Source organism: Haliaeetus albicilla, chromosome 9, assembly GCF_947461875.1.
Source record: "Haliaeetus albicilla chromosome 9, bHalAlb1.1, whole genome shotgun sequence".
NCBI classification, from domain to species: Eukaryota; Metazoa; Chordata; class Aves; order Accipitriformes; family Accipitridae; genus Haliaeetus; species Haliaeetus albicilla.
The window spans coordinates 18351416-18374799 of NC_091491.1; the positions used below are offsets into that span (position 1 = coordinate 18351416).

A 23384-nucleotide genomic window follows, 5' to 3' on the forward strand; every position below is an offset into this window, starting at 1 on the left:
CTGCCCAGGTTAGCAGTTGGCACAGTGTCAGCCGCATCACACTAAGACACGTAGACGTTTTTCTTTTCTCCCTGTCTTATGATTATGAAAGGGACATTTTCTGATCTCATGGCAGGGAACTGCAGCAGAGAATGACAGAGTCGCTTTGTTCAAGCAGTCACACAAGTACTCAAGGACAGAAAAGGCCAGCTAGTCTGTGACCTCTTACATAAAACAGCCACAAACTGCATCTTGGTGATTCTTGCATGACAGCTCTAAACTCTATTTAGGTTAGTGCTGCCCACACACTGCAGAATCTGAACTGATGGAGAATGCAGTAGTTAATTATCTTCACGATCCAAATTGTGTTCTCCATTTCTAACTCAAAATATATGAGATAGTTACAGTTTAAAATGAGGAAAACCTCTTACGGAGATGTAATATTTCCCCTGGATGATGGAACTTCCTGTTAGAACTTTTCCCAGGCTCATACTGGTAACATAGGAGGGAATATGACTCCTATCATCACAGTAAGTAAAAAGAAAAAAATGTCTTTTTGTTTTAAGACTGGACAACACAGAAATAGTATTCATCATAGATACAATCTCACTTAATCTGTCAACAAGCTCCTAGACTTCCTCCTACCCATCCATTCTGCTGTCTTGAACACAACAGCGATTCTAACTAGAAATTACATAGAAAGCCTGTAATAGTGTAGTTCATGGCTGTAGTGTAGTCCATGTTTTGATGTATCTTTGAAGTGACATAAAAGCAGTGACGGCAGAACAAGAGGGATAAAGAGAAATCATGTATCTGTGAATAGAACTGCAGGTTTCAGAAACAACCAGTAAATGAGATTTGTGTAGATCAAAATCTGTTTATGTAGGAGTCCTTCCTCTGAGGCTAGAACTGTTCACCTTTCATTGCTGAACAAGTATTTTCAGAAACTTGGAGGTATTGGTTTAGAGGTGGAAAGCAAGACAATCTTTAGACTGAGGGAGGGAGCAGTTTTCTTCTGGAACGAAAAATATTCCTCTTGAGGATTTGGGAGCCTAAGCAGATCCTGTCCTTGGCGAGCAGTCACTAGGGGACAGCTGCCCTTTTGGCATGAGTTCAAAGTGTTGGCTGTCTGGGTTCATGTAAAACTTTAGTTTTCAGATTAGGTTTAAAACCATTTTAAAATTCATTGAGAAACTGTCATGGTGTTTCCTGAATTAATTACCACCATGGGCACAGCACATCAAGATTTTGTTTAGTAGCTGTTTGGGACCATGTCCAATACTATGTTGACCTTGGAAACTCAGTTAGGGAGAGTCAGGGCCGTCGTCATAGAAGTTCTGTGCCACACAGGTCCTGTCTGATGGTGCACTACAGAGGCATAGATCCAGGAAACACCAGATTTTCAGCCTGCTGGAAACTCAAGCATATGCTGGAAACCCATGCAAACATATTAGGCTTACCATCTCATTAAATTCTGAAATGTTTTGAATTAAATATTTTGGGCTCTGCATTTGCTGATGAAACTTTCATCAGTAAGTTTCTAACTAGCTGTGCTGCAGAGCTGAAGGCCTAAGTCTTAGTACCCTGAGCAAAAGAACTAGAATATTTCCATGAATACTATTACAAATGTAGATTGTTTTCAAATTGTTTGCCAGTGAAGTGTGGAAGTGAAGGCTTTTGTTGAGATTTTCAGCCTATTCATAATTGCACCTTCAGTTTGGTTATGTTCAAAGCATGGTGTAAGATTCACCCCTCACCAATAACTTACAAAAAAAAATATGTTTGGAATGTTTCAGAGTTACCAAACCCCCTTTTTTTACTCCCATCCTTATCCTGAATCAAAGAAACCAAAGCTGAAGTTCAACTTGCCAGTTGCTAAATGCCTAAGAAATTGCTATTTGGAAAAATGTATTTGGAGAAAATTGAGCCATATGGTGACTTCTAATTCTTTGTCGTAATGCAGCTGACATAATGCATCTCTTCAATACCTGCTAAATTTTGACTGCCACCAACGTAACCATTTGAATTTTCACAGTCATTTAAGGGTCTTTGTTGATTCTTTCTATGCTGCTGAAATTTAAATTTCAAATTTCCTACTCTGGTTCATAAAAGATAATTAGACTCTAAACCAAGCAGAATACACATTTTCATTAAGGATAAGCAAATCATTTTAAACAAAATACATGCCAGCATTATTAAGTATTATAATTAATGCTGTTAATACTACTACAACTAATACAGTGCTCAACCAGGCTAAAAAAATCATATTAAGAATCAGCATTGCTTGCAAGTTAATGAAATAAAAAATATTTAAATCAAGAAAAATATTAATAAATGGACCAAACAACCCTGGTTGCAACAGAAAAATAGGAGACCTGCTGCTGGAGAACACCTGAATAAGGAATTAAAAGAACTAGGACTCCAAATTTGTTATATGTTTATTACTGTATTTATTAGTTTTTCAAAGCTTAAGTATGAAGCTTGTGGGCAACTTAGAAGTAGTTAGGCATTAGGTGAGAATAGCAGAGCAGAAGATAGTCCAAAAATAAAGCAAGTTTGATTAAGTGTTTGTGGAACTAACCAACTCTGCAATACTTTGTACATAGCCTATAAAGTTTCCCTGATGTGAGGGAGATGGAAAAGAACATACTTCTAGTTTTCCAGAAGGTTGTATTGTCTTAGCCGTGTATATAATGGTCCCAAACAAAAAGGTAAATAACAGACTTGGACAAAAATCTTTATCCAGGCTGCCTTAACATACTTCCTTCTCTCCAGTGGAAAAGACTCCTAGCTCTCAGTTCCTGCCATTCCTGTGGGTAGTTGCACCCAGGATTAAAATTCCCTGGCACATTTTACCTGCAAAAATGAATCTGTGTGATCAGTTTTTATCACGAGATGAGTGTCTACGGAGGTCCTGAACAGGACTGCAGTATGCAGGCAGTGCAGGACAGCCTTCCCTCTGAAGAACTACAATCCAGACAGGTCTCCTAACAGGAGTATTGTCTTACATGTGAGGAGCTGAAGTGAAGGGCCGAGATTTTAAATAGCTTTGGGTTTTGTTCCACTCAAATTTGCAAAACATAACGTATCCATATAGAAAAACATAACTCATAATTGCAAAACATAGCATATCTGTATAACATATCTGGAAGATGAAGTTTGCTTGCAGACCGTACAAATGTTCTGCTCCAGCTGAAAGTAGCTAGTAGTAAGACCCCAGCAGTGCAGACTGCAGCATGTGTGAGCAGCCAAGCTCCCAGGGATCATGGAGGCATATTGTGATTGCAGACACACAGGAAGGGCTGTGCCACTTGTCTTCCCAGCTCTCATTAGCCTTGAGAGCTGGATTTTGCTAAAGGTGATGTGAGCAACAATCTACTGTGTTGACAGAACAGATGAGCATTTTTGGAGCAATTCAAGAACTTAAGACATCTATGTCTTAGGAAGATCTGTGGGCTAAGGCTTCAGAGTTGAGAAAAGCCTAAATTTGTTTTGAAAATGGGACTTGCCTTTAAGCAGAACAATGCCTGATTAGCTCTAGCATACTGACAGCATGAGTGAGAGACTTGCCCAAGTGCATGAGAAGGCTGTGGCAGAGGTGGAGGATGCTCCTTCTTGACCTATAGCTGAAACCATGCTTCCTCTCGTTTGCTTCCTTCTGGCCTGTGGTTTGTGGAGCACTCCAGACACCTCAGTATGCTCCTGCAATTAAGTGATCTCTTCAGACACTTACTCCGGAGGAAACAGTATGGAGAGTTATATGCAAATAAGATGCTGTCTGCAACTTCCTGGTGTGAAGCCAGTGTAGCTCTCCAGGCAGCAGATTGCAGAGTATACCAAGAACAACAGACAAACAAAAAAGTCCAGCCAAAAGCTGAGGAACTTTCTGGGTGAGACTCTGGGATTTCATTGTCAGCTTCTATTGTTCAGATCTGATTAAAAACAAACTGGTAGGAGAAAGACCACGCGCTTATCAGACATCCCTGCAGGTCACGCCACTAGAAAGCCATTTCAGTTAGCAATGTGGCCTGTTTGGCAGGAAGAGAGTTTTGGATTTCACTTTTATTTGTAGGCAGTTTTGAAAAGCATAGGATTATCAGGGATGGGCTAGGTCCTTTGCAACTTGCAGAAAAGTTCCTGTCTCATTGCAGCCATTCTGAAGAGGAAGAGGAAAAAAGACTTGTACAAAACATTTCTGTTTTCCACTAACAACTGTGTTTGGGCCTGACAGCCATCCAGCATCAGTGGGAGTGTTTCCTCTGAATTATCTGGGCTCTGACTCTCACCTTTACTTTACATTGGCTGTACTATTCCATTAGCACTTAAAGACAGTGCTACATGCACAAAGGAGAAGATTTACACTCACAGCCAAAAGACAGACACGGTAAGGGAAGAGGGAGAGATCAAAAGAGTAGTTACACTCCATTTTCACTGAAGGGACTAAAGCACAAACCCAGACACAGTCACTTACTAAACCTGTGCCAATGAGGTGAAACAGATCTACACCTCCCATTGCCAAGCCACCATGTATTTGTGTTCCCTCATCAGACTGCCACAGCCCAATGACCACAGAAGCTCCTGATCTATATTCTAGTCATTGTATTTGAACCTAAGTAAGAAAGCTTCAGTTACATGCTGCTTGTTAGTGAAGATTTGGACTTAGGGCAGGAGTTGGCTTTGGAAGAACTGTTGATAAGGGGGCATCTGTTTTGCCTTATTTTATTCTTGAAGCTCACTGGAACTGGTAAGTTAAAGTCAATTCCCTCATCTTGCTCTGAAGACCCTGCTCTGTGTTGTCTTCAAATGCATATTGAACCTGCCTTCTTAAACCCAGCCTGCCAAAAACTGGAATCAGTGGAAATCATCATGTCTTCAGAAGGTTTTGCATTAGGCCCCATATTTTTTCCCTTCTCTTCCAGCAGTCAGACATTAAAACATTTTGTCACAAAGTGGAGCATGACTGTCTGTTGTTTCTTGGGAGTTATTGTGCTGTGTACTAGCTACACTGAAATGTGTAGAACATGTTCGTGTTTGACTTCTGCTTTTTATAGGGCTAGACTCCAATATCTGCATCTCCCAGAAGCTTCTGCATGCCTTTTGATTAAGCAGCAGGATCTCTGGCTAAGTGTAGAGCTTCTTGATTGACACTGTTTTATTTCTACAGCTGAGATCTGCTATACAGTCTTGAGGTGTTCTGGTTTTTTTGAGTGAAAATAGAAAATCTGACAGCTACTTTTCAGAAACAGTCCTGAAAGAGGGCCAGCACATTCTACACACCCAAACCCAGGTACTCTGAATTCTTTTGCTAAAAATAATATATGCCAAGCTATATAGTCCCACTGAGATCCTCTGACCGTGTTGCAGTACTAGGGCCACCACACAGCATAGTGCCATTTGTTGTTGCTAAGACAAGCCAGAAGCACATTATCTCCCACCAGAACAAGGAAAAGTGTAAAAATGTGCCTCAGAAGTGTCTCCCTTCATCTACCCTTTTGTATTTAGGTCTCCTGAATGATCATTCTTACTTAATTCTCATTCTTTTCAAACCTCCACTCTTAACACTTCTGGGACTAGATGTTTACTTGCCCATATGTGGACATTGAAGCAGAAATGCTTTAGGCCTGTGGGCTGCAAGAGGAAGAACAGGGAATTTAGCACCTCGCATCGGCATTCAACTTGCAGAGTTAGTAGAAAGAGATGGGCACCAGAGGAAATATGCAGGAAAAGCTACTCTGTCTAAACAAAACTATAGGTGGCATATCAAGCTGAAATGTTCCATATATGAATCTGACTGGCATGCAGAGTAGTTCCCTTCTAGCCTGCACCTAGGTTTCCCTCTTCTAGAAAGGCTGCAAAGGGTGGAAGTGTATGCCTAGGTTGAACTAAGAAACATGCCTTCCCTCCCTCACCACTAACATGATAGCACAACAGTGCTACAGGGTCTGTCAGCCCAAGCTTTGCTAAAATAATCATATTGGATTTGAGTCAGAACAGAAATGTTAATCTGCTTTCCTTTCCTTACTGTGTCAGGTCTGGAAGTGTTTGCAGGTTGCTATAAAATGCCATCAAAATGAAAATTGTAAAGATTTCTGTTTGAAGCACTGAAGGTACTTCCCCTATGTTAATGTGTTGGGCCAGCACTGGAAGAGACAGCTCTTAATTAGAATGTAGTGAAAAATACTGCAGACAATGCCTATTTGTGCAGTATTTGGTAAATCTAGAGAGGATAATGCTCTCCATATTGTAGGTTCTTTGCATATGTGAAAGCTTAAGCAACAATTACTTGACAATTTCTATGTACCTTGCAGAAAGCATTCACCAGAAAACAGTGATGGGAACAATCAAGCTCCAGGCATGGAGCCAATATGCAACTGATTTTTACAGTGTGTGGATCAATTGCTGAAAACCTCATCTATATAAAAAAGGCTTCCGAGTGCGCACTAAAAGCTCTTTACATGACTTGACACATGATCTAACAACAACCAGAAATGGAAAGTTCTGTTGTTGTTTGTATCACAGTAATTACAGAGGCTTGGGCATCTTTGTGCTCTGTATGTATGCAGCAAAAGAGGCAGCCCTTCCTCCAATAATTTATCATTTAACAGACATGGTACAAAACCAGTTAATACAACCCATCTCTGAGACCAACTCACCAGACAAGGTGCTGTTTACTTACTTTGAACAGGTAGATAAGTTGGCTCCAAAGCAGAAAGCTGTTTTCCAAAACCATTCAAGCAAGAAAAGCAGATACAGTGATTTCAGGGATTGTGGTTTAACTGTAGTTTTATTGCCAGCTGTGTCTGTATTTCAAGGTGCACTGTCTGGTTTCCAACTCCGCAATAACATTCGGCCAACATCCATGTCTTCAAAGAAATTATTTCAGCCAAAGACATAAGAATTAAGGCAATATTTCAAACATTCTTTGTTCAAGTGTCACTCGACTCTGAAAAAGCTACAAACGTTCAGAAAAAATGTAAGATCTGTGGGACATGAATTCTTCCTGCCATGTTTTGTGTGGTACCTTACACAATGGGTTTTGGTCTCAGCCAGGCCCTACTGTAATGTAAGTAAGAGAAAAAATTATTGCAGAACAGGTACTTAAAAAGTTTAAGGCATATCGAGAGAGTTCATATTCCCTTAGAATTAGCACAGTTTGAGATCTACTAGTCCTAATTCAGTGTATAAAAGGTGTCTACTTCAGGCATTGACTTTGCTGGGACTGTTCATATTGATAGGCACCTGTGCTGAATCAAAGCATTAGGCCAGTGCAGTAAAAAAAAATATCCCCAGCCCTCATGTTCAGCAAGGATTGGCTCCTGTCGACTGGCATTTGACAACACCTCAGAGCCTAAATGAAGCCAGCCAAGTTATAATGTGTAACAGGATTTCCTGGAAGCTTTCTCAGACTGTCCCCATTTGCATAGCTAGAAGTCCAGATTTACCAATTTACTGAGTGCCTGAAGAAGCAGATAGGAATCAATTTTAAAAATAATCTAAGGAGGTGCATCATCTTGCTTATTAACTTTCTGAGGTACTTTTCAAATACTTCTATGGTACCAATTCATCCCATCAAACTTCAGACACTTCATTTAGGCACTGGGACAGTGATGTAGTTGCTTTAGATTCCCTCTATAATCTCCAGAAGACAGAAAGGCCTCTCCAAGGAGTGCTTCCACACATCTCGATTTCAGTCACACTTCAAGGGTACCATTATGTCTCCACTGAATAAACAGAAACCCTAGAGTGATCCTTCTCCTAATTTAGATGTATGAGGGGCCTACTGCTAAGTAGAAAAAAACCTGGATCTAGGGTTTCTTACTGTATCTTGAAGTGTTTTGAAAATGTGGTCCAAGATGACTTCTTCCTTGAGAAGCACAGAGCATGGGAGTTCATGCATTCACTTTGACTCAAAGAGAACATTGGCTTCAACTTAAATAGTGGCTCTAGCATTCACTATTTCTCACCTGAGGTGGTTGCACTGCATAGGAGTAGTCATGTCTCCAAAGCTTGCATAAAGATCTGTTAGCTCTTTCCTTGGGGAAGAGGGAAGGGCTTAGAACTATATACAGTACTCGCATTAATATTGCATTGCCTTGCAGTAGCACTGAGCTTCACCCCATACCTAAATAATGCTTGTCCCATTAAAAAGCATAGGTACATTTAAAAAAATCTGGAAGGCATTAATATTTGTAGTACTGACGTGCGGAAAACAGACTCCACAATCAGTGAGATTGTAAAGTAGGTATGTTCATTCAGCGCTGGGCAGCACGGGGGGTAGTCCCACCAAAGTCGCGTGCACCTGATTTGGCAGTTCACTTTAAATTTATAGTCAAGTGTTACATATTGTCGTGGTTTCAGCCCAGCCGGTAACAAAGGACCACGCGGCCGCTCACTCACTCCTCCCGCCCCCCTCCGGTGGGATGGGGGGGAAAACGGAGGAGAGAAAAAAAACCAAAACTGGAACCTCGAGGGTTGAGATAAAGGCAGTTTACTGGAACAACACAAAGAAATTGCAACAACAACAACAACGGTACTAATGAAAGAGTATACAAAAAGAGTGATGCACAGTGCAACTGCTCACCACCCGGGACCCGACGCTCCGCCACTTCCCCCACCGAAAGACCAGACCACCCCCCGCCCCAGCCCGCTCCCCATTTATATACTGAGCATGATGTCACATGGTATGGAATAGCTCCTTGGCCAGTTCAGGTCAGCTGCCCCGGCTATGCCCCCACCTCCCAGGTTCCTGTAAAAAATTAACTCTATCCCAGCTGAACCCAGGACATTATCCGCCCCTTATTCTACATCATGCCCAGATCTTACATTTTCCAATCAACCACTACCACTTTCCTTGTCTTATATATATAAGTATATGGACTTGCGCCCCCCCCCCCCCCCGCACACACACACACGCAACTGGTATTCCTTTAGCCTATTGGCTATCCCTCTAATGTGTCCATCGATTTTATTTAGTCCATGACTTTGGGGCTCCATCTGTTGTAACAGTTCTTCAGGATAAGAGAGATGGTGTGAGATGGTGGGTTGTTGTATGCTGCCTCTGGAACTTGTGGCTAGTACATTTGGTGCAACTCACGCCCTTGGTCTGTAGGTCGAAGATGTTGATCTTGAGGAAATTGCTGGGTGTCAGTTCAAGTTCTATCGCTGTTGTACTTGGCTCAGTTTCAAAGTCCATCCCGCAGTCATTTGGGTAATTCTTACAGTAATACCCTTGATATGGCATATAGACTCTATAGATACAATGACATGCATTGGCAGGGTATTTAGCAGTTAAGTATCATACAGCCCAATTCACTGGCTATTCTCTCTCAAAATCAAATCTCCCTGAGGTACACATCGAACTTCCCCATCCTTCTGCATCACCCACCAGGTGTACCCAGGTCCCTGAGCAAAAACAACCCCTTGAATGGGTTTGCCTCTGCTTGAGGGAGGACTAACCCAGACTGTTTTTCCTAACATACTCCTCATGCGCACTACAGGGACTTTATCCCCTTCTACAGTATGTGGAAGTCTTGGTTGGGCGGGGCCAGCCCAAATGGCGGATCCTCTAGTATTAACTAACCAGGTGGCTTTTGTTAAATGTGTATCCCAATGTTTGAAAGTCCCACCCCCCATCGCTCTCAATGTAGTTTTCAGCAGTCCGTTGTATCGTTCGATTTTTCCGGAGGCCGGTGCGTGATAAGGGATGTGATATACCCACTCAATGCCGTGTTCTTTGGCCCAGGTGTCTACGAGGTTGTTTCGGAAGTGAGTCCCGTTGTCCGACTCGATTCTTTCTGGGGTGCCGTGTTGCCATAAAATTTTCTCTTCAAGGCCCAGGATAGTGTTCTGGGCAGTGGCATGGGACACAGGGTATGTTTCCAGCCATCCAGTGGTTGCTTCCACCATTGTAAGCACATGGCACTTGCCTTGGCGTGTTCGTGGGAGTGTGATATAGTCAATCTGCCAGGCCTCCCACTGTTTATATTTCAGCCATCGCCCCCCATGCGACAGGGGTTTTTGCCGCTTGGCTTGCTTAATTGCAGCACATGTTTCACATTCGTGGATGACCTGTGCGATAGTGTCCATGGTCAAGTCCACCCCTCGATCTCGAGCCCATCTATATGTTGCATCTCTCCCCTGATGGCCTGAGGTATCGTGGGCCCACTGAGCCATAAATAGCTCACCCCTACGTTGCCAGTCCAGGTCTACCTGAGACACTTCAATCTTGGCGGCCTGATCTGCCTGCTGGTTGTTTTGATGTTCTTCAGTGGCCCGACTCTTGGGTACATGAGCATCTACGTGACGTACTTTTACCACTAGCTTCTCTATCCGAACAGCGATATCTTGCCACAGTGCGGCAGCCCAAATGGGTTTACCTCTGCGTTGCCAGTTGCCCTTCTTCCATTGCTGTAGCCACCCCCATAGGGCATTTGCCACCATCCATGAGTCAGTATAGAGATAGAGCACTGGCCACTTTTCTCTTTCAGCAATATCTAATGCTAGCTGGATGGCTTTCACCTCTGCAAACTGACTCGATTCACCTTCTCCTTCAGCAGTTTCTGCAACTAGTCGTGTAGGACTCCATACAGCAGCCTTCCACCTCCGATGTTTTCCCACGATGCGACAGGACCCATCAGTGAACAGGGCATATTGCCTCTCATTTTCTGGCAGTTTATTATACAGCGGGGCCTCTTCAGCCCGTGTCACCTCCTCCTCTGGCAACATTCCAAAGTCTTTGTCTTCTGGCCAGTCCGTGATCACTTCTAAAATTCCTGGGCGACTGGGGTTTCCTATGCGAGCTCGTTGTGTGATCAGTGCAATCCACTTACTCCACGTGGCATCAGTCGCGTGATGTGTAGAGGAAACTTTCCCTTTGAACATCCAGCCCAGCACTGGCAGTCGGGGTGCTAAGAAGAGCTGTGTTTCAGTACCAACCACTTCTGAAGCGGCTCGAACTCCTTCATATGCTGCCAATATCTCTTTTTCAGTTGGAGTATAGCGAGCCTCGGATCCTCGATATCCCCGACTCCAAAACCCCAGGGGTCGGCCTCGGGTCTCTCCAGGTGCTTTCTGCCAAAGGCTCCAGGTAGGGCCATTCTCCCCAGCTGCAGTGTAGAGCACATTTTTAACATCTGGTCCTGTCCGGACTGGCCCAGGAGCTACGGCATGAACAATCTCCCGCTTAATTTGTTCAAAGGCTTGTCGTTGCTCAGGCCCCCATTTAAAATCGTTCTTCTTCCGGGTAACTTGGTAGAGAGGACTTACAATTTGACTGTAATTTGGAATATGCATTCTCCAAAAGCCCACAACACCTAAGAAAGCCTGTGTTTCCTTTCTATTAGTCGGTGAGGACATAGCTGCTATTTTGTTGATCACGTCCGCAGGGATCTGACGACGCCCGTCTTGCCATTTTACTCCTAAGAACTGGATCTCCTGCGCAGGTCCCTTGACCTTACTTTCTTTTATGGCAAAACCAGCCTTCAAAAGGATTTGGATTATTTTCTTCCCTTTCTCAAAAACTTCTTCTGCCGTGCTGCCCCATATGATGATGTCATCAATATATTGCAGGGGCTCTGGAGCTTCACCTTTTTCTAGTGCAGTCTGGATCAGTCCATGGCAAATAGTGGGGCTGTGTTTCCACCCCTGGGGCAGTCGATTCCAGGTGTACTGGACGCCCCTCCAAGTGAAAGCAAACTGTGGCCTGCACTCCGCTGCCAAAGGAATGGAGAAAAATGCATTAGCAATGTCAATTGTGGCATACCACTTAGCTGTCTTTGATTCCAGTTCATATTGAAGCTCTAACATATCTGGCACAGCAGTGCTCAGCGGTGGCGTGACTTCATTCAGCCCACGATAATCTACTATTAGTCTCCATTCCCCATTAGATTTCCGCACGGGCCATATGGGACTATTAAAGGGTGAGTGAGTCTTGCTGATCACTCCTTGGCTCTCCAATTGGCAAATCAGCTTATGGATGGGGATCAGGAAGTCTCGGTTGGTGCGATGTTGCCGCCGGTGCACCGTCGTGGTAGCAATTGGCACCTGTTGTTCTTCAACCTTCAGCAACCCCACAACCGAAGGGTCTTGGGAGAGACCAGGCAGGGTAGACAGCTGTTCAATCTCCTCCGTCTCCAATGCAGCTATACCAAAGGCCCAACGGTACCCTTTTGGGTCCTTGAAATACCCCCTTCTGAGATAATCTATACCAAGGATGCATGGGGCCTCTGGGCCAGTTGCAATGGGGTGTTTATGCCACTCATTCCCGGTTAGACTCATTTCGGCTTCCAATACGGTTAGCTCTTGGGATCCCCCTGTCACACCAGAGATACAGATGGGTTCTGCCCCTTTATAACTTGATGGCATTAGGGTACATTGTGCACCAGTGTCTACTAGAGCCTTATATTCCTGTGGGTCTGACGTGCCAGGCCATCGAATCCACACTGTCCAGTAGACTCGGTTGTCCCTCTCCTCCACCTGGCTGGAGGCAGGGCCCCTCTAATCCTGGTTAGAATTTCTGTTACCCACTTTTTGCACACGTGAATCAGAATTCCCTTCAAGAGGATCAGAAATGAGATCGGCCCATCTACTGCGCCCGGGGGACTGCTCACGGGAAACTGGAGCAGCAGTTTTCCAAGAAGAATCTTCTTTTCTGGTTGCTTTTTCTCGCAACTCCTGTACCCGTGCATCCAAGACTGAGGTAGGTTTTCCATCCCACTTCCTCATGTCCTCTCCATGGTCACGCAGGTAAAACCACAGGTTAGCCCGTCGTGTGTACTTTCTCTCTCCTCTCTCCTGGGCAGAGGAACGCTTACTCCCAATAACTGCAATGCGGGCCTGTACAGGTGAGGAGGAGGACATATCCACTTTGAATTGCTGGAACTCTCGGGACAATTCCTCTACAGCTGAGACACAGGCCCGTAGGGAGGAAGAGAGACTTCCTTCGTATTGCCGGAGTTGGACAGCCAATTCATCCACCGTTTGTCCATAGCCTTCTTTCCAGGACATTACTGCCAATGAGTTGGCATAGGTTGGTGGTGCACTTCGTAGAAACTTCCGCCACATCGGTTGTGTGCATTGGACTTCATCTGGATCTGTGGGTGACTGCGCATTTTCTGGATCATTATAAATCACCTCCAGCACGGCTAATTCCCTCAGGTACTGGATACCTCTCTCCATGGTGGTCCACTTGCCTTGGTGACATGTAACTTCATCCCTGAAGGGGTATCTTTCCTTTACACCTAACAGAAGTCGCCTCCAGAGGCTGAGGACTTGTGTTTTTCTCCCAATCGCCTTGTCGATACCCCCTTCCCTAGACAGAGATCCCAACTGCTTGGCTTCTTTACCCTCTAATTCCACACTACTAGCCCCATTATCCCAGCATCGGAGCAGCCAGGTAACAATGTGCTCACCTGGGTGGCGGCTAAAATCTTTTCGCATGTCACGCAATTCACTCAGGGATAGAGATCGGGTAATTATTTCAGGTTCTGCCTCTTCCTCCTGTTCTCGCGATGACCCTAGTTCATCTTCATCTCTCACTAAGCGAACTGATTTCTTTGTGTGTTTCTTTTTCTGTACAGGGGCGACTGATACTGGCACAGGTTGGTTCTCTGGTTTAGTGGCAGTATCTGTCACCAGGGTAGGGTTAGCCACAGTACTTGTTGTTGTGGTAGGGGCAGCCACGGTGCTTGTTGTCGGGGTAGGGGCAGCCACGGTGTCTGTTGTCAGGGTTTGGGTAGCCACGGTGCATGTTGTCGGGGTCGGGGTAGCCACGGTGTCTGTTGTCAGGGTTTGGGTAGCCACGGTGCATGTTGTCCTGTTTTCCATCTTTTCTCCCTTTTCCCCCTGGGGGTGCTGCATAATATCAAGCAGGGTTTGGTAGATACCGGCCAGGGCCCAGCACAGTGTAGTGAGTTGTGTGTCTCTGGGATAGCCACAGCATTTTCCTTTCAAAAATTCTATCACTTCATGAGGGTTCTGTAGTTGTTTGGGAGTGAACTTCCAAGTCACTGGAGGTGAGAAGTTCTCTAGATACCTGCCCACATCCTCCCACATGCCGTGCCACCTGTGAATATCCAGCTTTGGGGCAGATCTCTGGGTGGTACTCTTAAAGAGCCTTTTTGTAGCCCTAGACAAGACCTGAAACATAGTCAGGAGGCATAGCACTAACAGCACACTGGCTTGCGCATCCCAAGGATATTCAAAATTCTCGAAAGCTGTTGTAATTAGTCGGAAGGAGAAAAGGGAGGGGAACTGATGGGGGGAAGTATCCCCCCCTAACTTCCCCATGGATTGGGTGTAATTACCAATAAAATCCGACAGAAGGTGCCTAAAGTATGGAAATGATATCACTGCCTCATACAGATACCAGCTTAACCTCATGACCAGTGATGTAATCATTTCACAAGTCGACATTGCCCAGTACAGCAAAATGATAATCCCAATCACTCTCCCAGAGATGAGATCCGCAACTACAGGCAATACATAGAGCATATAAGAGCTTACAAAACGCTACCACGTAAACAAATGAATCAACATTGTGACTAACATCTATTTATCTAGTATAAGAAATGCATATGACAAATTTGTTTCAACACGCTCTGGCCAGATCTGTAGTTATCTCAACCCTTCGGGCCCCACGTTGGGCGCCAAAAAGGACTGTCGTGGTTTCAGCCCAGCCGGTAACAAAGGACCACGCGGCCGCTCGCTCACTCCTCCCGCCCCCCTCCGGTGGGATAGGGGGGAAGACGGAGGAGAGAAAAAAAACCAAACCTGGAACCTCGAGGGTTGAGATAAAGGCAGTTTACTGGAACAACACAAAGAAATTGCAACAACAACAACAACGGTACTAATGAAAGAGTATACAAAAAGAGTGATGCACAGTGCAACTGCTCACCACCCGGGACCCGACGCTCCGCCACTTCCCCCACCGAAAGTAGAGACCACCCCCCCGGCCCGCTCCCCATTTATATACTGAGCATGATGTCACATGGTATGGAATAGCTCCTTGGCCAGTTCAGGTCAGCTGCCCCGGCTATGCCCCCACCTCCCAGGTTCATGTAAAAAATTAACTCTATCCCAGCTGAACCCAGGACACATATACATAGAGTTTCGCAATACGCCTATAGGTAGGCATTACCTATCCCCGCTTCATATTAAAATTAGCTCTAGGAAGTCATTTCCATCGTCTCCTCTCAACTGCGCTTGCGCAGTGCCTCCTTATGGTGGTCGTCTGGTGGTCGTGAAGATGAAGGTTGTATGTCTTCTTCACGGTGAACTCTTAACCTTCTGTCCCTGCGCAAACTCAGTTGTCCCTTGGCATTTGTCCAAATCACAAGGTCAGTCTTGGCTGGTTCTTGGAGCCACTGCTGCTTCTTATCAGGGACTATCTCCTGTCCCAGCCAGCCTCAACAATGCAAGCGTTAAACATCACTTCTCATCCCCTTGGGCCATGTCTACCTCTATTGAAACTTCTTTAACTTCATTATAAGCTAGATAATTATTAAACAATTCTTATCCACATTCATATATCTACTATATCTGCTAAGGTTTCTTTGGTTCCCTGTCTCAGTCCCCCCTTTTCTAGAAAATAGTAAATTCTTTTACTATATCTAACTCTAGTATTTTAATGCATTGTTTCCTTATTCTTTCAAAATATTTGTTGGACTCAAGTTTTCGTCGCAACTCATTCTTTTTCCATTCACTGTAAGAGTCCCCTGTACTCTTGCAGCACCAAACGCCACATTGAACCACTATACAAAGGACTACAGACAAGAGAATGGTCATTATTACAGTGACAAACAATTGTTTCAACTATGTCAAATTTGGCAACCAGGAGGTTAATTTTTCCCATATCTCAGTGAATCCCCATGAAGTGTCATCTTGTGACATTAAATGTAAAAGTTGGGGTTTTTTCCAAATTTGAGAGAGATCTGTTTCTATTTGTCTCTTTTGGTTAACATAAGTGCAGCAGTGTTCATTAGTTACAGTGCACAGGTCTCCTTGCTGCTCAGGGGGTATTTTAGTGTACTTTGTGAGGGACATGTTATTGAAAGCGGAAAACGTGAACATATCCAGAACAAACATGTTCCCATCCCATGTTACGCTCCTTGTCCCCAACGTTGCCCATATTACCGTGTAAAAACTAAGTGTCCATCGGGTTTTGTGGTGACTTTCCATGGAGTTTTGGGTGACTTTTTCACTCTGGTGTGATGAATCCAAGCGTTCTGTTCCTTGATTCTGATTGTAGTAAAGGAGGTGAGTAGTACTTGGAATGGTCCTTCCCACTGTGGTTCCAGGGTTTTTTCTGTAAGAGACTTTTCATATACATAATCCCCAGATTGTATATTATGTACAGGTCCATCTAAACCTCTCTCTCGAGTCCCAGCCACATGTTTCCTGATTTTATTGAGCTGTTTACTTAATGCTGTCATGTAAGAGGTCACAATTTCGTCCCCAGCTTGTACAGACACCCCTTTCTGTATTTCATAGGGTCTTCCATATAACATTTCAAAGGGGCTCAGTCCTTCCCTTGCCCTTGGTCTTGTTTGTATACGCAAAAGGGCTAAAGGGAGAGACTGAGGCCATGTTAGATTTGCTTCTTGTCCTAATTTTACAATTTGCTGTTTGATTAAGTGGTTCATTTTTTCCACTTGACCACTCGACTGGGGGTGATATGGAGTATGAAGTTGCCAATCTATACCCAAATGGTGGCTAATTTGTTGTACTATTCTTGAGACAAAATGTGGCCCTCTGTCAGAGGACATGGTTGCTGGAACCCCGAAACGTGGTATTATTTCTTGCACTAATATTTTAGTTACCTCCCGGGCTTTAGCTGTTCTTGTTGGGAATGCTTCTGGCCAACCTGAAAAGGTATCAGTTAATACTAGTAAATATCGATACACCCCTTTTCTTGGAAGTTCTGTGAAGTCAATTTGCCATTGCTATCCAGGCCCATTGCCTTTCCCAATCTGACCCATTTCTAGTTTGGGGGTATTCTTAGGATTAGTCTGAAGGCAAAGATCGCATTGTTGAGTCACTTGTCTCACTGTGGTATATAAATTTTTAGCCACAATTTCTCTTATTAAATATTTATACAGAGCCTCTGTCCCCCAGTGTCTTTTCCTATGCTCCTCCCATATCAAATGCCACAGTAAGCAAGAGGGAATGATTAGTTTTCCCTGTGGGGTATGAGCCCACCCTTCTTCATTATATGACCCTTCTAAATCTGTAATAAGTTTCTGATCTTCCTTGGTATATTCTGGCTTACCTTTTAGGGAGATTTGTCTATCAGGAATTAAAGCCCCTTCTATTTTTACCTTTGTTCTGGCCACTTGTTTTGCCTCTCTGTCCGCCAGTTCATTTCCTTTTTCCAAATCTGAGCTCACTTTCTGGTGTGCCTTAATATGCATAATCGCTAATTTCTTAGGGAGCTGGACAGCTTCCAGTAACTTCAGAATTTCTTCTGCGTGTTTGATATTTTCCCCCTGGGAATTCAATAGTCCTCTCTCCTTCCAAATTGCTCCATGTGCGTGTACAACTCCAAAGGCATATTTTGAGTCCGTATAAATGTTCACAACTTTGCCCTGGGCCAATTCCAGGGCGCGGGTTAGAGCAATTATTTCTGCCTTCTGTGCGGAGGTGTTCATGGGCAAAGCCCCTGATTCTATTACCTCTTGACTGGTGGTGATGGCATATCCCGCATGTTGATTACCATTTAGGACATAACTGCTTCCGTCTATGAACCAGGTTTCTCCGTTTTCCATGGGGCTGTCTTTCAGGTCTGGGTGACTTGCGTATGTTGCTTCGATGATTTCCAAACAGTCGTGATGTACTGGTTCTCCTGTGTAAAAGATCTGGGAGTCCCAAGGCCGGGGCCGACATCAAAGCCTTTTTCAGTAGCTCAAAGGCTCGTTCGGTCTCCTTGTTCCACTCAAGGTGTTCTTGCTCAGTGGCTGTCAACGCATACAGTGGTTTAACAAGCAATCCATAATTATAGATTCACAATCGGCACCACCCTGTCATTCCCAGAAAAGTTCGTAACTCTTTCACTGTCTGAGGTCTCTGAGTTTGGCATATTGTCTCTTTACGGGCTTGTCCCAAAGTTCTTTGTCCTGCACTAATTTCATAGCCCAAATAATTCACTTTGCGTTGTATTACCTGTGCCTTCTTCTTGGATACCCGGTACCCTTGAAGTCCCAGGAAATTCAACAGACTCACCGTCCATGTCATACAATCTCTCTCTGTCTTGGTGGCGATCAGGATATCATCCACATACTGTAACAGCTTTCCCTCCTCAGATGGGGTTTCCCAGGATTCTAAGTCTTTTGCAAGCTGATTGCCAAAAATAGTAGGACTTTTCTTAAATCCTTGTGGCAACACCGTCCAAGTGAGCTGGGTCTTTCAACCTCTCTTGGGGTTTTCCCATTCAAATGCAAATAATTTTTGGCTGGCTTCATGGAGAGGGAGGCAAAAGAAAGCATCCTTCAAATTTAAAACAGTAAACCAAGTTAATTCAGGTGTTAATACGGTTAACAGGGTATATGGGTTCACCACTACCGGGTAAAGATCTTCAGTTATCTTATTCACCGCCCGTAAGTCTTGGACCACCCGATATGACCCATCGGGCTTCCGAACAGGTAATATAGGAGTATTGAATTCAGACTCACACTCTTTTAGTAACCCCAACTGCAAAAATTTTTCTATCACCGGCTGAATTCCTTCTCTGTCTTCCTTCTTTAGGGGATACTGTTTAATCCTTACTGGCTTTCGGCCTTCCTTGACCCTAACTTCTACGGGGGGGGGCACTTATCACTCTTCCAGATGCATTGGTAGCCCATACCCCCAGGTACACTTGGTTTAAGATGTCCTCATTAATGTTTCCTTCTAGGGGGACACTGGTTAAGGTTAGGCTCAATATTTGAATATATTCTTGATCTTTTACCTCCAGAGTAATTTCTCCCTTTTCGAATACAATTTTTGCTTCCAATTGTTCCAACAAGTCCCTTCCCAAAAGTGCCTTTGGGGAGTTGGGCATATATAAAAATTTATGAATGCCCCACTGTTTTCCTAATTTATATTCTAAAGGTTTACAAAAATATGCCTTTTCACTTTGACCAGTTGCTCCTTTCACCATGACATAATCATCTCCCAGGGGCATCAAAGCTTGGTTCAGAACTGAGTATGTTGCCTCTGTATCTACCAAGAATTCTATTTCTTGTTGTGTTTTCCCTGGCTTAATTATAACCAGTGGATCCACTAGGGTAGATTCCCCAGGTTCCCATCAATCTCCCTTCACATGGGCTACTGTTCTTCCTGTTTGAGCCCCCTGATCCTCCTTCTTGTTCTTTGGGCATTCCTTTTTCCAATGACCAAATTTCTTACACAAAGCACATTGATCCTTGCCCAGTCGGGGCAAGCCTCGCCTAGGCCCTCTTCCTCTTTCTTCCTGGATAACAGCCATTAATTTTCTTTGCCCCTGCCTATATCCTTCTTCTCTGTTACTAAATACTCTCCATGCTTCATCTAATAATATTTTTAAATTCTTACCCTCTGTAGGGCGTAATTTTTTAAGTTTGCGCCTTATATCCCCTGTAGATTGACCCAAAAACAGGGAGACCAATTGTTGTATTCCTACCTCTGACCCAAGATCCAGCGGTGTATTGCGTCGCATTGCATCCCTCAATCGATCCAGGAATTCAGATGGAGACTCGGAAGGACTCTGTTTGACTGCATATAAAGCTGACCAATTTATAGTTTTGGGGATTGTCCTCTCCATTCCTTTTGTAATCCAATCCTGATACCCCTGCAATCTTTCCATATGTGCAGATCTATTAACATCCCACTTTGGGTCTTGGAGAGGGAAATATTCTTTAACGTCCCCTCCTGTGATCTTATAATGATCTTCAGCTAGGTTCCCTGCTGTTTTTAAAATCAGCTGTTTCTCTGTTTCGGTCATATATTCTAATAATAGCTGTATATCCTTCCAATCAGGGTTATGCTGTTTTACAATAAATTGGAAATGTTTAGTTACACTTACCGGATCACTCCTATAATCTTTAGCAACCTTTTTCCATTCCCCTAGGTCAGCAGTAGAAAAGGGTACTTTGATTAACATCGTCCCACCATCCGGCCTCACCGCATCTCGGAGAGGTGCTTGTAAAGCTGTTGAGGTAGTTTTCTTCCTAGTACGGGAAGATACAGGGCTGTCCAGGGGGGTTGGAGTTCTATCCGAGTCTTCATCCTGTTCCTGTGGTCAAGGGGGAGGCTTAAACAAATCAGTTAGATCTTGTTCTGGTACCTGATGAATTTTATTTGTCTTTGTACATCTTTGTCCAATACTGCATGCCGAACAACACCGTCTCAGTGTACCTCTAAGCTCCTTGTTGTTTTCTCGCTCAACTGCGAGCACCATGGGGTCCTGTGGGGGTACTATTCCACAGTCCCTTTGCCACTCCGGATGGTTTCAGAGGGTGAAAAACATGTCTGCATATGAAACTTCATCCCATTTTATTTCTCTCCTTAAAAACAGCATTAGTTGTAATAGAGTATTATAATCTGTTGACCTATTAAGTGGCCACTTAGCATCACCTTCTAACTTATATAACAGCCACTATTGATTGCAATATTTAATAAGGTTCTTTTTATTTTCCGTACCTCTGGTCCCAACAATATCTTTCCAGTGGGTAATAACACAACCCAGAGGACTCTTTCTCAATATTCCCCCTTGATTGTTTCCCATTTTATTACTTCTCCTTTTAATACGATTCCATGCAAATTGTTTCTTACACCTCTTTATAGAATTCTCCCGTTTTTTCTCTCACATGTCCTGAATTCCGGGATGAAATTTTCCTTTTCACACACCAATTTCACTATTTCGGCTATCTTTCCAACCACAAACAATCCCAACTGTGTACGTAGTTCGTTCCCTCTTATCCCAAGGAGTCCAAACCCCACACTCAGGGCATTCAATATCCCCGCCACAATCTGTTTGCAACCTCTGTTTACACCACACACATTCCAGGACATATGAGGGCATACACTTATTTCCTGGATGTAAAAGACACCATTTTAATACCCACATTTATGCGATGCACCATATAGGGACTTTCTTATACCAACACCACAAAATGATTAAGATAATGAAACTCAAACTTACAATTACAACTCTAACATATAAATTCAAGTTCCAAATCACCAGTGAGTCACACTTCGTTCGTCTCCGGCCGTACCCCTTGTGGAGTTACGAAACTGTGGATCAGAACTCCACACACGCTCCGCAGCTGAGCTGTGTCTCTTTTACTCAAACATTCAATCCACAGTTTTAGACATTTACACATTAACAAGCATATATACACATATAAATCTCAACATAACATTTTCACATTCTCACACAAAATCTTTAACATTAAATTTCCAAATATTCATATCATACAATCATCGCTCCAGTTGACAACCTTTCAGCAGCTGCAAAAATGTACCAAGCGCAATTGCGAGGGGGTGCGCTTACCCTTCTCCTGCCTCTTATATACCAGTCATCGACAGGTCCGTCCTGGCTCCCGATACTGGGATGCAGCAGTCACCCTGGATTTGCTCGACCTACCCTCAAGATCGCTAGCAGCCGCTCTATCGGTCAGCAAATCCCCCCTAGTTACCATACAGGGTACCCTCCTCCCATTCGGGGACTATGCTGCACGCCAGACGTCTCTGCACGATTTACCAGCTGCCCCGGCCCGTACTTTTACAGGCTCCCCTTGTAAAACATACCGTTTGGTCCGTGGCTTAAGGAGGTTGTTGTCTGCTCCTGCGGTGAGCAGCTGGCAGCGGAGGCTCCTCCGAGGAAAGTGCTCGGGGCACGCCGAGGGGCGTCCGCGGTCCCACAGCCGAGCAGAGAGTCTCCTGGCTGGCTCGCCAAACTGACGTGCGGAAAACAGACTCCACAATCGGTGAGATTGTAAAGTAGGTATGTTCATTCAGTGCTGGGCAGCACGGGGGTAGTCCCACCAAAGTCATGTGCACCTGATTTGGCAGTTCACTTTAAATTTATACAGTCAAGTGTTACATATACATAGAGTTTCGCAATACGCCTATACATAGGCATTACCTATCCCCGCTTCATATTAAAATTAGCTCTAGGAAGTCATTTCCATCGTCTCCTCTCAACTGCGCTTGCGCAGTGCCTCCTTATGGTGGTCGTCTGGTGGTCGTGAAGATGAAGGCTGTATGTCTTCTTCACGGTGAACTCTTAACCTTCTGTCCCTGCGCAAACTCAGTTGTCCCTTGGCATTTGTCCAAATCACAAGGTCGGTCTTGGCTGGTTCTTGGAGCCACTGCTGCTTCTTATCAGGGACTATCTCCTGTCCCAGCCAGCCTCAACAATGCAAGCGTTAAACATCACTTCTCATCCCCTTGGGCCATGTCTACCTCTATTGAAACTTCTTTAACTTCATTATAAGCTAGATAATTATTAAACAATTCTTATCCACATTCATATATCTACTATATCTGCTAAGGTTTCTTTGGTTCCCCATCTCATTACCCTTAAAATGCACATAAGCAGGTGATGACAGCAAGTTCTCTTTCTTTGTCTGAGTCTAGTATGCTTTCCTTTTGCTGAGTTGAATTCCCTAGCACTTGCGCACTGTAATAATTCTTGGAAACTTCTGTCTTTGAGGACTGGCTGCTGTCATTGCCAAGTTGTGCTGCTAATTGACTTGCATGCTTCCCTTTTTTTTTTATCCGTTGAACCTCCGTATGTCATTAATGCTCTCACCCTGGTCTTTGTGCTTTGAATTCAAGAGCAGATGATGACAGAAAGAGCTGTAAATTAGATGACCTACAGCAATGCCCTTTCCTTATGAGACAGTAAAAAGCATTCCCAACAATTTACTTAAGAGCTTGTCAGTTTTCTTTTATACTTCATTTGTGGAGCATGTGTGGGAATAAAACACATCATCTCCACATCTAATACAACTGTAACAGAAATACAACATGGACATCAGGTTTTGCAAATGGATTTTTTCCTGTTTACCTCCATGCACTTGCCCTCATCAAAACTTTCCTTGACCTCCTGGGAGCCCTTTGCTTTCACAAAATGGAGGCAAAAATGCTGCCAAGTTGAAATAGGACTGCCATTTTGTACTTGTGTCAAAAGACTGCCAGCTAGAGAGTATCTGGTTCCTGGTGACACTCTTTATACCATGAAGCTGAACAAAAAATCATCACTGCTGGAATCATCTCTGCCAGGCTCAGCTGAGAGGACTGGCAAAGACTGAGGTGCACACTGAAGGAATGGAGACAGTAGCCTAATTATTTTCACGTCAGTGATACACTGGGTGTACTCAGTTTACCAGGGAATAAACAGAGCTTTCAAGGGGATAGGGACAGCTGAGGAGAATACTCTTTTGATT

General features: G+C 44.1%; 1 long non-coding RNA gene across 1 annotated transcript in view; it reads left to right on the plus strand.

The window, feature by feature from the left end:
* LOC138686824 (uncharacterized) overlaps positions 1-23384 on the plus strand; it is a 62174-nt gene that overhangs the window by 34850 nt on the left and 3940 nt on the right. The gene's annotated exons all lie outside the window — the stretch shown is intronic.